The following is an 18,591-nucleotide window of genomic DNA, read 5'->3' as shown; positions in this document are numbered from 1 at the left end:
TGACATCAAGAAAATAGATTGGAAGAAGAAAAATATATATAGTGGGAGAGGCTGTAGCAGTGAGTATTTATAATCCAAGAGCCAGTCAGCTAATGTAGAAGTCGTCCTTACCAATGATATCTCAGAGGCACTTAAATATCACCCTCACTAATTAATAAAACAGAAATAACTGAGGACCAATCCCTTTGGTCCCAGAGGATATGAGAGAGAAGAATATCCCGTGAAATCATCTGACCCTCTGGACATACAGAATGTTGCACAAGTTGCTGCTGGGGCTACCAACTGTGTGAGCCTTGTACACTGCATGAACATCCATAGATTCATTCTGGTCAAGGAAAGTCAACTTACAATCTGAAATCACTTTTAATGAGAAGTCTTTGATGGGCATTATGTCAGCTTCTTTCAACCTTGGGTTTTTGATTGACTGCTGAGGACTGGCAGGGGGATTGGACTAGATGATCTTTCGAGGTCCCTTCCAATCCCTAACATTCTGTGATTCTGTGAGTGTCCTTTAGATGATAACAAGGATGCTGTCAATTCCTGCACAGATAGCTTGCACCAGGCTTGAATGCAAAAGCAAGTAGTGTGTATATCACACATGTTCTCTCTGCATCAAAATGAATTTCAGCTTGAATTAATTTCACTGTAGGTAGTATTTAAAAATGAATTGTGAATGACACACCTTAAAAGTGAATTGTTTCTGCTGAGATAAGCCATGGGCCTGATCATGAAAGTGTAGCTCCTGAGATCAGCAGTGTGTTATGCAGAGTCCAGTATGATCCAATTGCAATCACTAATGTCGATTACAGCAGTTCCTGAGCTGATAATCTGAAACAAAAGAGGCTAATTTCATGCATTGCTCATGCAATTTTCAGGAAGGATTTTCAGAAGCACTTCAGTGACCTGCCTTTGTTTCTTTACATTCAGTAGCAAATTTTATCTTTGTTTAAAGAGGAACTGCATTATTCAAGTGTGATGTGTTTAAAACCCTATGGCTTATGCTTTCCAGTGGGAAAGGGAAAGTTAGTAAAATGAATAATGAATATACTCAAAGCTGGCCTGTTTTTAAAACTAAGGAGAGGAATCTCATAGCCCCACTACTGCAAATTTGACAAAGCAAGATGTATTTTTAAGAACTTATTAATGATATTCATCTTTCTTCTGGTCCACTTCCTGCTTTGTCACAATGAGTGATATCTGCTAACACCTCTGTACTTCAGATGTCAGAGCAGGGTATTTCAAAAATCCCCAGATAGAGAGATAATAAAAAACAGAAAAACCTTTGTCAATGACAGCTTTTTTTCAGAGTAAAGGGAGTTTTGTATTAAATATTCAAAGTCCTGGAAACTTTGTAACATGTTGGAAAATAAGTCTTATTTGTATATTAGGACTCAAATAAGGTTTTGACTTCTACTGCAGCATTTCTAAGTACAAAACGGCTACACTCCCTGAGCCAAATCTTTAAATGAAGCTGTAACTAAGGCATGTAGTTAGCTGGTATGTTTTCCTGGGATGTACAAAGTACATGGATTCTCTCTATATTCTTGTCTATGAGATACACAGTTATCATGTAATTAGGCTGAAAATGCCACTTATCTGCTGAGAAAAATGATCCCTGGTTCCCACAAGATTGTACCTGATATTAGCATTCCACTTCTAAGGAGTATATAAAGGGTTAATAAATAATTAATGGATGTTACAAGCACATTTCAGATATGATCAGTGTATGCTATAGATGTATATCAGTGTGTGGAATTGTAGTTCATTATATGCTATTTGGCTGTTATAGTCTATTTATTAAAACATCTGCAAATAATTTAGTAACCCTTTCAACACTTCTTATAGCTGGAAGAATAACATGAAGTGTGACCAAAAAAGGAAGAAATCTTCCTGTCAAAATAAAATTCTTTCCCTTCCTCAGCAATACAAGTCAATTTAGTCTGGCTTTGGGTTGAACCTAACTAAACATTCAGCTCTATCATTGTTATTTTAATTCTTAAATCTATTAAATCAGATGCTAATCTGTAAGATTTTAAATCTTTAATGTGGGAGAGGAACAAGCCCCGGAAACAACAGGACAGATTAGCATTTGATTACAAATCTTAAGGAATTAAACTTGCATATAGTAAATGCAAACATACGTAAGAAAGACTTGTGGTAGGACACATCTTGTCCTTTTCCCACTGTATCATTCACTGGGAAACCGGAACACGCAGGAATTCTTGTGAGCTGCTGAGCATCATGTAGGATCAGGTACACAATTTTCTGCCCATTTTAGATAGGACCAAACTAGATTATGAGGGATTTTTTAAAGAAAATATATTTTGAACAAAGACTCTAAGTAGGTAGTAGCAAGCAAAAGGGAATATACCTGTCTGTACCAGCAAAAATTATTAACTCCGTCTTATCCAAGCTAGAAGTGGATAAAATACTTCTACTTGAAGGTGCTGTTGGCTTCACTGCTGCTCTGCCTAAGGACTCAGACAGACAACTGATACTAGTACTGAGGTAGTTACAAGATTATAAACATCTCTGCTCTTCCCTCTGCCGGGAGTTGCTGACCCATATCTATGGCCACAGAAGAGAATGTGTGAGCCTCTGCATCATCACCTCCCTTCAATGGTACACAATTAACCTTGAGGTAAAGGTACATATCATTCCCTTGGCTGTGCGACTGGGTGACCACCAAGGGCATCAGCTGGAAGAAAGCAGCACTAACATTTGTGGATATCAAGATTTTCAAACTCCTTCTGTTAATCTCCCTCAGGAAAGCAGAAAGTTTTCCATATCATGTCTTTCACATTTTCATTTTTAACCTAATCCTTACCTTTGTCTTTTCCTTTAGTCTTTCATGGTATTTGTATTCCTAGTCCCATGAAGAGTTCTAGACTGAGAGCGATCCCTGAGGTCCTTCTCAATTAAATCCTTCCTGGAAGATCAGGAAACCTGTCCAATGTATTTCTTTGAAACTGGGACCAAGTCTCTCTTAAGACTTTTGCCAAAACATTATTCAAAGTGGATTTATTGTTTCTTAGAAATAATCATTCATGTAACATTTAACAGCAATAACAGCAGCAGTAGTAGTAGTAGTAGTAGTAGTAGTAGTAGTAGTAGTAGTAGTAGTAGGTGTAGTAGCACTAGCTGCAGTAGCAGCAGTAGTAATAGCAGTAGGTAGCAAAATAAATATATCTCGTCCATGCCTAAAGGCTAAAATATTGAGGTTTTGTTGTTTTCTTTTTGAGAAAATGTTAGAATCTGGTTAGTTGACTAGTAACCAGGGAGATGGTAACAATTAAGAGGAAAATGAAATAAAGGCCACTTAAAACACATTACTTATTTTAGTGTAGAGCAGGATCGAAATTCAGGTCTGAAGTGATTGGAGTGGTCTGCTTACTTCAATTTGCCCAGTTATCACCCATCAGTAATTGGAAATTTGTCCCACTGTACATTAGGGGCTCATTAAGATTTTATTTTGACCAATAAAACCCATATTGCTTGAGCTTGCACTTTCTCCAGTTTGTGTTGTTGGAAACCTTAAGTCCCAGCACTTCCCTGGGGATTTCTGAGATCCCATAACACCCTTTGTCTCTGCCATAAGGACTAAGGGGAAAATTCTGGCCTCTGAAGCCAACGACAAAGCTGATACAAGCCCAGTGACATCTGAACTTGAGTTGCACATTATAACTTTCAGATTATTATGTCTATTTCTTCCTCATTTCACAGATTCATTGCACTTTCCAAAGGACGCTGTGTTAATTAGCTGATCAATGCATCGCATTTTCTTTTTAGCATAAAAAGCTATTTTTTCACTTAATCATTCGCCATGTCAAGGAGCTAAAAAAGAATATGTTGAGGGGTTTGCCCTTGATTAAAACATAAAATGTGGCAATAAATATTTTTTATTGGTTATAATACCTTTACTTTATTAGGAAGATAACAGACTGCTGGTTAACTGATCATGAAATATTAATTAAAAAGAAAAATATATTATGGGAAGTTATTTCTGTTGTGTCTGCCCGTTTTTTATGTCTTCTTGTCTTCCCATAAATATTTGAGTTTTTCTGATTTATTTCTTATTAACTACATGATATGATATCACCTAAGTCAGTGCAGAGAAGCGGCAGATTTTGAACTGAGGTTAGCACTTCTTTTACTTGCTTATCAGTGCTACTTCACCATCCTCTCTCCGGTATACAGATTTTTAAGCAGAATAAAAAGAAAAAATTGCTTTTATCACTGATTTCAGAAAACATCTTTAAAGTGTGTAATACAAAATATCATACTTTATATCTGATGTAAAGTTTCCAAAATGTGCACATGTACATGAGCCTAGTTTTGATAAAGATTAATTGAAGCATGTGTCAAAATACTTTACTAAATTGGGGGGACCTAATTTTGAAAATCAGTTACCAATGAGTTGTAATTCTTGTGATAATAATCCATCTAAAACTTCCTAACAAGTTCCTTAGTACTCTAAGCAGTGTATTATATATTAACAGCACATTATAATATTTAGAAAATAAAACAAATGTTTATTTTTCAGGTATGTTTTCACAGGGTCTTTATTTCTAACTCCACTAATGCTACATAATTGGGTATCTTACATGCCTACTTTTCATTTAATAAAAAAAAATCTTATTACAGTAAAATTCCATTACTCTCATGCCTCCCTATGTAGTACAATGTTAAGTACACTACAAGACTGAGTCCCAGATGGAATACAATGCTGTAATTCAATCGAGGGATCCTGCTAATGTCCCACACTGAAGAATATAGCTTAAGGGTTTGGGTATGGTAGCAAACCTCTCAGCCTGGAGACTGAATTACAACCTGACTATTCAATCTGGGTCTCTGTGCACTTGTTTGTAATGTACAGGACCCTCATTGTTTGTAACACATCTATAAAACGATTATTACAATAAAAAAGAGAAAGTAAGGGCACCGTAAATTAAAGTTTGTCCAGGAGAATTATACTATTATAGGAGAGCTAGGGTTACAATGAACATAGAATAGAAAGAGAAGGTTTGGAAAGTGTGCTGAAAATTACATGGAAGTTCTACGGAGTAGGAGTTCAATTCTGGCATTCCAACTTCTCTTAGAAAGGTTAGCTTCTCAAAAAAGATAAATTCAATGGTAGGTTTGGCTCTCGATTTAGTTGTGGAGATAGTCATAAGGAATATAATTTCCTCACTTTTGGTGCCTTATACCACATGTTTGATCCTGAAGTCACCTGACAAAGTTCTAGCTGACTCTTGTAGCACCCTAAAACTCCGGTCCCATAGCTTTCAGCAGTAAAGCTTACTCACCACTAACAGGTCTGTCTCCTGGCAAAACCAGAAGTGTTACAATCACAACAGAGCTGCACAGCTGATGTTTAAACCCTTTCTGGATCTGCAAACAGGAAATTCTTCCCTGTCACCTCTAAGGCCTCTGACAAGAGCAAGACAATGATCAGGCTTCACACAAAAACAAGCACGTTCAGAAGATATACCACCCCCATTCTCTGCTCTTTTTGCATAGTATCTCTCCAGGCAGTTGGTTCCGCTGGAGACATGGGTACAGTCCCATGTGTCCACAGGGTGGCTTGTGCACAGCTTTGAGTGGAGCGCTCAGATCATGAGGCTGCAGGAGCTCAGGCTTGTGGGGCACAAGGCTGCAGCTCCAAGAGCGATGGAGCTGCTCTACCACATTGCTGCTGCCAGTGGAAGCTGATGTGAGCCCCTTTCCCCACTACTCTGCCAGACACTTGTTCCTACCTCCTCTTTTGTACTGGTCTCAACATGGAACTGATACTGCAACAAGCCAAACCAAGGAGCTAAATCAATCAGAAATTATCCATACAAAACCAAAATAGACAGTCTGTAGCTGATTTAATTCCTTGAAGCACTTCAAGGAAACATCAAACAAGCACCAGTGCCAACTCAAGGGTGGCAGTGGGGATGTGCATCTGGGGCTATAGGAAGAGGTAGTCAAAGAACCGACCTGGTTCAGCATATGGTGTCATTGTGCTGCAGCTCCAGTCGCTTTTGTTGCTGCTGCTCTGTTTTTAGTGGAATATTGAAAGACCAGTGGAGCCAACCAAAGAAAAAGTAAGCACAGCTCTCTAGCTTAGCAATTACAGCACTCTGGCCAAGGTTTATTTTAAATTGAAGAAATTTAATATGGGGGGGGAAAAAAAAAAAAAGTGAGTAGTTCTTTATCACAGCATTTTAACAGTCCTGTGGCAGAGTTAACCAAAATCTTCTCAGTCCCTCAAATGGCATTTGGCTGAACACAGGAGTCGGTTTTCAAACCATGCCAATCTATTAACCTTTCAGTGCAGAACACACTCTTACTAGATCAATACATCAGAGTTATGCAGACACCAAAAAAAAAGTAATTTGTTAAATGAATGGCCTTCTGTGTCACATCAGAGGGGAATGGGACCTGAAAGGAGGCTTGTCACAGTGCACCCATGTGAGCTGAGGTGCACTGGCTGTGCTGGAGTGCCAGGTCACTGGGGTGTCACCAAGTTGTAGATTACCAGGTACCTCTCTCATGTCCCTCTCGTTGTCAAGCAATCTGTACCTTCGTAGAATTACCAATAAAACATTTGTAGGAACAGATTAGGTTTTAAAATCTACCTAATGTAGCGTGAAATTTAGAGTGTATGCTCCAGCGATCAGAGCTGCAGTGCTGACCCATTATGCTCTGCAGTCACATTCTTCCATTTTCACCCTTTGAAGACACAAGGGGAGGGGGAACAAATAACACACACACACAACCATTTTCTCTTCTGCTTTGTTTTGGTTGTGTTGTTTGTTTTTTTTCTTATTTTTTAAACTAGGGCTGTAGCCTGTGCTACCTGTGGGAGTTTCCTTAAAGCTTTGCTTAACTTTGCTTAAAGGACTTAAAATTTATTGCTAGGGTACCTGATGGTTGTTTGTTGTACTTCACGAAAAACCAGCCTTGGGTTTTCAGACTCATGGAAAGGATGCACCTTCTTAATTCTCCAGGCATGGGGGCTCTGCAAAATAGGGCTGCCATCATACGTGAGTTAAGAACAATCTATGCCTCATCCTTTAGCATACAGTGTAATGTACTTCAGGGAGGCAGAAGACAGTGGGGTAACTAGAGCTTGTGTTACAAGTTAGAAAGCTGCAACCATATTAAAAAATGTATATATAAAATATTCTGCCCTGCTTTAATGATTACGCTGTATTATTACATGTGAAATATTTTTTACACATTCATCCTCCTCGCTGGACTGATGAGAAATATGTAACACATACTGAGTAGTCAAAAAAGTTCAGCAAGACCACGGCAGAATAAGATTCCCAATTTTCATTCTGCCAGAGCTTGCTGAAGACATTTTGGAGAGTTCTGTCCTACTGTGTGAAGTTATGTTTTATCTCCCTGGAAGTATACCCAGCATGCAAATTGAACACTGATTTCCCCATAGCACTTGTAGAAATTGAATTGTCATCATGTTTTTGTTTAGAAAAGACCAAAGATATGCAAAAGTGACTAAATAAATTTCACTTTCACAGTGAAATAAAGACTTAGGAAGGAGGGAATGGTCTTCAGTCTTTGTCTAGCAGACTAGTATTTTCCTACTTTTGGTTATAAATTCTAAAGAAAACACATACGACCTGTTCTTTACATTTTGCAAGGACCTAGAATGCATACCTGCATCTTGCAAAACTCTTATTCCCATCCAAAGACACCTTGAAAAATCAAGGATATTCCTTTCACATTACTGTTCAGCACAGCAACTTGGGTTATTTGAAACCTACCACCTTGTATTGAGGCCTTAAATGAAAGACCAAATAGTCCTAATTTTGAAAAGTGCTCAGAAGTGACTGTACCTTGCACACCTATTTCTGCTGTACGTTTTTATTCTTCATCACAGAAACCGTGAAGAATATTGCAAAAGAAGAGGCTTACGAGTGTTTGACTGGTTACATCATGTAGTCTGATGAAAATAATAAAATGCCGCTGTTTCCAATGTATTTTAAAAACCCAAAACTACGCACATACACGTTGCAGCTGCTTCTGAGCTGTTATGTTTCCTACATTTGGTTCAGCATGAAATTATTTTCTGCCATATCTTCAGCTGTGAGAGTGCCATTGGAGGATAATGATCTCATTTTCCACATTCCACTGGCATCCGTGAAACATCTCTGTGGGTACAGAGGTGAAACCACAACCAGAATCCGGCCTTGTCCACGGAAGTGAGGAGGACACTCAAATATACATGCCTGAAAGAACCTGGTCACAAACTCTGTGATAATGGGATGGGACAAGTTAGAGGAAACTTAGTACTTCCATTTGAACCCCCTGCTATGACACGTTCACTCTGGATCGTGGGATGCTGAAATGACCACATGGCTGGGCAGCCGTTCTTTTCACACCGTAGTGGTTGTGAGCAATTCACTGTCCCAACAGCTCTTGCAGTGCCTAATGCTTGTCTTTATACCCCCTCAAGTCGTTAAAGGGACAAATGTGGCTAGCAGTGCAAATAAAAGATTTCCAGCCCTTCTGATTCAGAAACTAGAAGGAAAAAAGAAAACCTGAAAGGGGTTTTAAATCTCATTATTTTTAAGACAATTGGATGATTTTGTGGAGCCTGGTTCATGATTCAGTGCTTGAGAGTGTGTTTTCTTATTAAACACTGTCAGTAAAATTACATAATAGCAGCTGGTTGCATCTCTGTTGGGAAACCGCAGTTTTCCCCTGTGTAACAAGCTCAGGGCTCTGTGGGGCTTGGTATATAAGCCAAAAGATTTCTGCATTACAGCGTCAGGTTATCATAACCTATCTCCCCCTCCTTCCTACCCCCAGAACTCATCTATATGCTAATTTAACGTGACAAATGCCGCCCCACAATATAATGGCTCTAATGTTTTCAGGGGAGGAAAGAAAGTGGAAAGAAGCTGATGCTCCTGTTTGATTAGTTCAGTGTCTTCTGACAAAAATCCCAGATTTTCTGACGATAAGGTCTGATTGCATTAGCACACTGACTACATCTGGTTCAGCATTTGACCAAGCTTGCAGTTAGGTCTGAGTTTACATTCCTGTGAATTAAGTACCAGAGAGTTAAGCAAATGTAAATTATCTTTTTTCTCACTTTCCTGTGTGGAAATGACTCTAGTTAAGCTCAACTGTTTGTTTAAAGGGAAAACCACCACAATCACTTATTGTCAGGGGCTAACAACTATTGTACCTGCACCTGACAGAGCTCCCCACTGAGTTACAAGATACCTGAACTAGCTGGGATTTGGTTCCTGGGCCTTTCTGGTTCAGTCACACAGCCTAGGGAGCTTTCGGTTTCTCCACAAACATGAGCATTGATAGTCCCTCTGCCCCTTTCCCCCTTCCTCCCTCACACTCACTGTAACACTATTAAGATATCAAATGCAGCAATTACAACAAGAAAACCCTAATTAGGCAGCAGCAGCTTCTGTAATAAAAGAATCGAAGAAATCTGAAGAAAGACAGAAGAGGAAAGAGAACTGAGGCTTTCAAATCGCATACTTGTTGTTCTTAAAGGACTTCTCAATGTCGATAGTCCTCCATGAATTTCTCTTCAGCAGCTTTCTCTGTACTTTTCTAGGACAAAAGAAGTAATACCAACATAGAGTCCTGTGGCCATAATCAAATAATAATTGGCCTCGGAGATCACTTACGACAATCAGGGAAGTAATAAGGTTTCTGAATAATTATGAATAATTAGGCACATTTATGAATAATTACACTGTTAATAACTATCTAACACATCCAGTTTTTAAACTGTAATTCAGTCATTATTGATTGGTTAGCCATCATTTTCACTGCTGTTTCCTTACTCATTAACGTCCTAATTCAGCCAGGAGCTCTGCAAGGCTGCATTTATTCCTTTGGCAAGTCAGTAAAGAGGTTTTATTGCTGTAACTTCCAAATCTCAAGAAAGGATAAAACTTGTTTCTCAGAGAACAGTTTTTACTGAGCATAGGGGAGGGATATTTATGGAAAGAAAATGTCCTGGCACTTTCTAAATGTGATATTAAGACTGTGCAAAGACACTGACAATGAGGAGTTCAGAAAATGGAACTATAGTGCTGCATCTGGAACTTCTGACTCTTTAACTTGTGGTGTTTGGATTGTGAAGTTTTTGAGGTGTGGACCTCCTCATATGAAATGAACTTAGCAGATCTGACTCAAGGTGCTCCCAGCAACATCAGTAGAAATGAACACTGCATTTTTACACCAATAGGATAGAGTAAGGTCAATCGCTCAGAGAAAGTAGATGGACCATCCTAGCTTCTAAAAAAAGTATGCTTTTTGAGGTGTTATTACTTCTCTACCTTAATTATACAGCACATTTCATTGAGAAGAGCTGGGTCTGACCAGGAGAAAATGTGGTCTTGAGTCATGATCTTGAACAATTTCAATACATTGAACCACATACTTACTTCTGGAGAAACATCCAGGAGAGTAAAAGATACAGATCAGATGCCATGAATTGTAAATCCCTTTTGGAAAATAAAGTAATGCTGCAGGATAGACATTTGATAGTCCAGGAATCCAGGACATTTACATCCGATTAAAAGTGAAACAAACCAAACCAAACAAACAAAAAAACCCAAACCTTGTAAATTCCTTTTGATTATTTTCAGGGCTTCAGTAAGATTCTGAGTGGTTATTTCAGGAAATGTCTTTATTTTTGTGTTGCTTACAATTTCTGACATACACGATAGCAAATCACATAGTGGACCTAAAAGCAAGTGCTTAAATCACTCCAAGTATTGCTTTAAAGAAGAGTATTAACAAAAAAAAAAAAAAAAAAAGCCATAGATGAGTATTCTACCTGTATGTTTCTTTACATGTTTATCCATTCACCTGGAAAGAATGCTGATTCACTCTCCCTTTGGAGGAATTTGCTTTCTGCATTTTCTCCATAGCTTTATAATTAGTTCCTGTTCTACGGTGCAATAATTTTATATTTCAGAGTAGAAAAAAAAAAAACATAATCATTTCCTAAGGTTTTGGCTCAAACCCCTTTTCAACTGCAAGGCTTGAAGCAGCCATGATAACCTGTGTTATCTCTTTCATGATCATCTTTTTAATCATCTCCTCTTGAAGGCTCAGAAAAGAGGAGAAAATAGACCAGACCTCTTAGCAGGAAAAATGAGTAACTGAATGCTGAATGTTTGTTAAGCTGGAAGTGACCATTTCTAAGAAAAAAAGGTCCCAACATATAATTCTGAGAAGGCAGCCATGGAAGTATGGCTCTTCTATTTTGGTTTTGACATGCTAAGAAATTGCATTTAAAACGGCTAATAAAAATGGCATATTTCTCACTTTCAGGAGGGCAGAAATGACAAATCTCTTTCAAAGATCTAGAAAAGTCCATTATTTTCATTTTGTATAATGTGTCATTAAACTGTGGAACTCATTACCGTCAGATGTTGTGGAGACTAAGAGCTTAGATGGATTCAAAAAAGGTTGAAAAAGTTCATGTGGGAAAGGTTTATTAGTGGACCAGATGTGACCTCTAGATCACATACTTTAAACTGGAGGACATTACCAAGTAACCCAGGTTATATATAGGCTGATACTTTCCCTGAAAGAGCAAATCAAGAAAATTTCGTCTTATGTAGGGGCATACATTTTAGCCATTATTCCAGTAGCAGCAGTTCAGGTTCCTCTTCCCTATAGCTGTGGACAAATAAATAGGTTGGAATGACGTCTGCCACTCTCAGCTGGTGCAGCAGATGTATTCAAGGCCAGAATCTCCTATGTTTCAATAAGAGTTACTGCATTGTTACTGCATTTTCTATGAAGACCACATCATCCCTTCTGTGAAGTGTTTCCCTGACTATGTCAGCCTCATCCTCTGAGTACACAACAAAAAAAGTTCTTAATATTTGGGGAAAGAGAGAAGCGTACGCCGAAAAAAAAAAACAAAAACAAAAACGCTTTTGCTGGGGATATTTACTTATTTATTTATTGGTGAGCTTTGAAGTGTCAGGTAGCATTCAGAAACCTGTGAGTTTTCTTTCTGGTATTTGTCACAATGGTTGAATTTTGATAGTAGTGAATATTAATGCCTGAGTAAATGTAAAAAAAAAGCCCTGGGAGGACACACTGGGAAAAATAAGAAGTAGATTAATTGTTCTTCATTTCTATTTCATGTTGTTTGATTCTATTTCAAGAGGATTGCTTTTTACCGTGTGTTGGTTTTGTGGTCTACACAAGCCTTTTCTTTCTTAATTTCTCTCAACTCTGGGCTATCATTTTGTTGCGCTCTTTTTTCTAAAGTACTAATTAGGGCAAGCTACAGTGATATTTCTAGTATTTGATTGAATGTTGCACTGACCTGCTCCTTTCCAGATCTAGCACACATCAGCAATCATCATTTCATCAAGCTCCGAAGCACCCCTAAAAACATTTGCTTTCTTAAGCACAAACATCTGTAGGATCTATCTCCCCAGCACTAGACTCTGCAAGGCTTTCTGTATATTCCGGCTTTCAGATCACAGAGAAACACCGTGCTGCAGTTGGTGTCTGTACTGAGGAAGCGGAGAAATGAGAAAGACCAATCTTCTTCCCCTCAAAGTGAAAAAGTCACCTTGCACACAGCCACCTGGGGCTGCCCCAGACCCTGCACCCTCCTCGCCTCTCCCCAGTTGTGTGTGACACTGTGCCCCAGGCCATGCTAACTTCCCCCTGCCCCCACCCCAGCCCACCCTTTCATCTTCAATTTGCTCATCCCCACTCCATGTATGTCATCCAAAGCAAGGGCCAATTAGCTGAATGTAGTCAGAGCACAGTGATTTGGATCCTGTTTTCTGAAAAATAGATCCAAAAGAATACATTCAGAGTGGTTCCTGACTGCAAACATCAGTGGTGGTGGAGTGCTGGCAACCTGGGGCAAGGAGAGGCAGAGCAGCAAGATGACACACAGGGGTAGAATCAGGTCCTCAGACTAGTGTTGTGGGACTTACTTTTGACACCACAATGGCTTCCAGTGGGCTCTTTGGCTTCCATTAAACATCATTAATGTTTTCAAAAGAGCATGAAATACACACTCATGCTTCCTCTGTTTCTCCTCCCCCGTCCTTGTCCCTCCTGCAACACAAAGGAGACCATCTTTTGTTATATTTGGATAATTATTCTGCTGCCTTCCCTCCTGCTATCCGCTAAACTTCCATGATTGATGAAGGGAACACATTGAGAATTTGAGATGAAAAAGTGAAGAGAGAGCAGGGATGGGTAAATGAGCCAGTGGGCTGAAGCACTTGGGACATTAGAGGGTGTCAAGGATGGCAAATGACTTCATTGAAGTAATGATGATAAACATTTTATCTCTGTGCATATATGTGCATTATACCTAATGATCTCAAGCATAAGTAAGTGAAGAAAGGCACTAAATAAATCATACGAACAGGCCCTAAATGGGAATCCCAAAGGAGTGGGATCTGAATTGTAAATGAACGCCTGAATTTCACACATCAAATTACAATAAGGAGATTGATATTTTAAACAGCTCTGTAGTTAAAGGGTACTGAATCTAGTCCTGAGGATTTGTCTTTTGCTGATTCTTTTTTTTTAGTTACAGTGTGTGCACATATATATATATATTTAAACACACACACGTGCACATATGTGTGCGTGTACATTCTTTAAATGAGGTGCTTTGCATATCAGTGGGTTACTCTGGGTTTCATTAGCATCTCAGAGAACTGAGTAAAAAGTATTTTCTGCCTAACTGAGATTTTTGAAAGACATAAATGCTCAGGAACAAGCTCTTTTCTGTTATACCAAAGAAAACGTAAAAAAAAAAAAAAAACCCTTACTTTAAATGAACTTACCCTAGACTCGGTCTGATGTATCTGGAAATACAGGCTGACACTTACTGTTAACACTTCTTTTATCTCTGTCTCTCCCCCCCTCAGACTCTGAAGACAAACTCTTAGCTGGTGTCAGCCAGCAAAGCTTCATGAGCAGTCAGCAGAGCATGTCTGTTCACACCAGCTGATATGGTCCAGTAGCTGCACAAGTTGAAGTTGAGAACAGGTTTTATGCAGAACAAATTATACTAGAAATGTCACCTCATTCCCTTCCAGCCTCAGCCATCTTTAAATCATCGAGGTACAACTGCTGTACTATAAACACACAGGAATAAATCTCATAAGGTATAGGAAAGCAGACGGGAAGAAATTAAAATATCTAATAAGAGGAAGCAGCACTATGTCCTCACAGAAAGCCCTGGCCCACACTACATTCTTCAGTGGAAACACATGAGAAGATAACCATGGATATTTAGAACCTCTGGGATTTCAGCTGCTCTCCAAAAGGTTTTCTTGTGTTGCTAGTAAAGAGGATTCTGCCCACAGATACCACAGCCATCCCAGGATCTGCACATCTTTCTCCCAGCAGTTGCAGGAAGTCTGGCTGCAGGCAAAAGGTCTGCATGAGCATTGAAGGGCTTTTCCCACCATATTCCTTGACAGGCAGGAGGGCCCTCAGGGCAGGGCTTTGGCGATGCTGCACCTGAGTTTCCAATTCAGGACTTCCAGAGCAGGAAGAAGCAGCGAATGAACCTCTTAAGTATCAACTCTCCTGGCTTTTTCCCCAGAGGACTGCCAGCCTTGCACCCAGACTTTGTTTCCCAGTTCTTGATCTTGGAATATACACGGTGAATTTAAATATAACATGCATTGATTCTTTGTATTGCTGCTAAGGATATACACTTCTACATGCTTGTATATACGTACATTTTTACCTCCATACACACTTACTTATATGTATGTATGTGTACACACACATATCCACATTCAGTTAGTTTGCATTTTGGAACCGTCTATATGACATACTATGCTAAAAGTAAGACATTTAATCCATCCCCTGATTAAGTCTTACCCGTTATGAGGAATCTGAAAAGCAAATACATGAAGCATGCCTTTTTCATTTAAACAAATCCCTCCTAGTACAAATACTTATAAAAATAAAATGTATTTATTGATTTGTAAGAAATTTCCACGTGTTTAGTGGTGTATAAAATATAGCAAGAGGTAAAGGTCATGGAGTAGGCTCACATATAAAGGCTAGATCCAGAACCCACTGAAGTCCTCCGAAACCAATTCCAGTCTTTCCTCAGAACAAAGCAAGCTTTGGATACTGGGAAGAAACTACTGTATTTTTTCCAAACTGAATATATTTCAAAGTGTTGCTAAAATTTATTTTTTTCCATCAGCACTGACATCAATTTTGGTTTTAATTTTCCTGGAAAAGCAGAATCTATTTTGAAATATAAAAAGACATATCCACATATACTCTTTATATTAGCAACCTCTATTTTCCATAAACTGTAAAAAAAAAAAAAAAAAAGAAACAAAGAAGTATTACATCTTTACATCTTGTAGTCTTTGTTAAAATGCTCCATCCATCACTGGAGTTATTTGATTATTGATTAATTTTCAGAAATATGTTGACACAAACCTTTCTGTGAAAAAGTTTGCTCCTTTCTCTTCCATTCATGAACTGGCATGTCACATTTTTGAGTTTTTGTATGATTAATGTTGTTTTGAAAGCTTCAGGAATCAATAAGCACACTCTCAAGTAGATACATCTGTATTTTAAATGTGTCCTATTATCTTAGTTTTCTAGTAAGTCTGCAAAATATGTTGCCTTAGTAGGTGTAAGCTGTGTGGCTAGTCATAGCATAGAAGGTCTTCCGAACTGACTGGGTCCTTGCCAGGAAACCAGATCCTCCTTGCAGGTTCAGGAATGTGGTATATCTGGTAGAAGTTCCCTCCAGGACTCCAGGATATGTGTTTCCTATTAGATTTTTTTTTTCTCCATTTTTTGAAGTACCACTGTTTTGTCTAGCCATCCTGGAAATATTTTGCATGACACTGCACAAGACATAGCTGGTGCAACACATCTCCTCACCGTGTCTTTAGCCAGGAGTTAGTTTTACACTCTCAAATTCCTCTGACTTCCTTAAATGTTCAGCATATTCAGTGTACTGCAGGATCAAACCCTCAGTGTATATCCCTTGGGAAATCAAAAGAAAGATTCCTTCAAGCCAGCTAGAATCATATATATTCAATGAACACAAAGGTGATGAGATGGAGCATAATCCAGCATTTGAGGGATTTTACTGGCATAATATTGTGTTAGCCCGTGCTGAGAAACACTGCAGGATTTGTGAGGGCTAAATATGTATCCTCTCTCAATGTAGAAATCCGCCCTTTAAGTGGTCACAGGACTCCTGTTTCCTAACTCAGAATCAGAAACTGATTGCCTAACTTAATGAGCCTGGCCTGTACTAATCCTTCAATATGCTGCAGTCTGGAGAAGGGGAAAGAAAGATTTTACTGGCAGAATTCCTTTTTCTCCTCAACAGATATGACACTGTGTGCTTGAAACTTTGCAGAAGCATGGAATATTAGTCCTGGTCCCAGATATGGATCACAGTATGGGAATACGTCGTAACCTGTAAAATCCATTTATAAATGCTGCCAGGAATTTATATTAGATCTGTGGTGTCTCTGCAACCTCTCATAGTGTTCTGAAAGGTATTACATACGAGACTGCATGTTCCTCCATGGTCTAAGCCATAACTAGGAAATAGTTACACCACAGTTTACTGTGGAATTTGAATGTAGGAGCAGCAATCCATTCCAGGAGAAAGATGGGTAGAGGGGCAGGAGCAAAACCTGCTGAAAAGCACAGTTAAGCCCTTTGTGCTGTGGAAATGAATCTGGTTTTGGTGCTGGGGGCTGAGTTTGTGTTGATGCACAAGAGTATTCAGGCAAGTGGAACATGATCTGATAAGCCTGGAAATGACTGTGCCAGGCTATCCAGCTTGAATGACATCCCTGTCTGTGTCCTTTCAACACGTTTGATTTGAGCACAAGCTTAGCAGGGGAAGGTTTTTCCTGTGTTTTCTGTCCTGCTTCACTACTTCACAAACTCCCTGACAGCAGAAGCTGTGCAGGTTGATGTGAGAGGAGACCCATACACGTTTCTTGAAGGGGCAAATTTATTCTGCTTTTTTTTTTTTTCCCCAGCCTTGTAACTTGGCTGTCCTTTCAATATATTGCAAACCAAGCCTTTTCCTTACTCTGCCATCTTAATATGGTAATGAAGTTGTGCCTTTCATTTATTAGATGTTTGAACTCTGTGTGCATATTATTTACCTGTATATGAACGAATAAAACCAGAAAAGGGTCTACTCAGGTTTTCCAATATGAGGAAGACAAAACAATTTTTATACACTTCCCAGAGTGCAATTTCATTAAGGTTGATATGCATTGAATGAAACTTTTGCAAAATGTATGTCCTTATTACAAGAATAAAATGCAATAAGATTTGTGCCTGAAGATTCATAGCTATGAATAATGTCCACACAATACCAAATTTCACTAAACTGAATATAAAGATTTATATTTGAACTATAGTCTTCAATTTGTACGATTTATGCCCTTGTGGTTGCATGACTTCATTTATCAGAAAGGGACTGTTCTTCTTGGGAGGTAATTCTACTAAAGCTTATGATCATTTGGCTCTTGATCAGTAAAATGAACTGAATCTCATTTTCTATGACTGTCTGTTCATATGTTTTCCACCCTCATACGCTTTAACTCTGACAAGAAGAATACATATTTCAACTCAGGAAATGAATCACCCGCCCATAAATCGACCAAATACAGGCCCTGCACCTAACACCATCTTTAACATTTCTCCTAGACATGATAGTTATCCTATCCACAATACTCACAGCTTATAGAAATCATTAATGTTTTTAGATGGAGAAGTAAATACTTCCCACTCTTGTTCTTTAGGCTTCATATTATATCAGATTGTGTGTTTACTACTGAGCAATCAGGCACATCATAAGTGGGTGGAAGATCAGCAGTCCTTAAATATTCTTTAGATGCCTGTTGATACCTTCAAAGCTCTTATCGGGTACCCAATATCACTGATTGAAAGGTATTGCCTTTGGAAGAGGGATCTTGACTCAAGCCTGCAAGTTGCTCAGGCAAACTTGGATCAGGATGCAAATGTGAACATGTTGACTTTACTGGGCTACAGCAAATAATGAAGATCATCAATATAGTCTCATTAATGTGACCACTTATCCCTGACAGAAACCTTACTGACTGATGCAGTATCAGTTGCATTAATCAATTAACAAATAGTGTTTTCATCCGAACAAGAAAGAACAGAATAGTTCCAAGCAGAAATAGAATACTAGAATAGAAATAACCAGATAACCATCTCTTTGTTAAAACAAAACAGAGTAGCGCTCTTCATACTTTTCCTAAAAATACAGTTTTGGTTTAAAATAACAAAAATGAAAATTAAAGGGAAAGGATCACTGAAAGCACTTTTTTTTTCCCATGACTGATGCCTCTTCTGCAGCTGCAAGCACATTCATTTCTCCATAATCTCTATCAGTGCAGAAGAAAGAGAGCCTTCAGGTGAAAGGTTACCTGCATTTATAATGTCAGGCACTGAGTCCGGTGAGGTAAAAGGTAAATGGTAAATTTATCATTAGCGTGCCTGACCCTTTGCCCCCACCATATCTCATAGGAGATGTTAAGAACAGCTCACCTG

The sequence above is a fragment of the Streptopelia decaocto genome (genome assembly GCF_964273445.1).
Source record: "Streptopelia decaocto genome assembly, chromosome: 2".
In the NCBI taxonomy this organism is placed as follows: Eukaryota; Metazoa; Chordata; class Aves; order Columbiformes; family Columbidae; genus Streptopelia; species Streptopelia decaocto.
The sequence above is the reverse complement of the archived record's forward strand: the minus strand, read 5'-3'. Positions refer to the sequence as shown.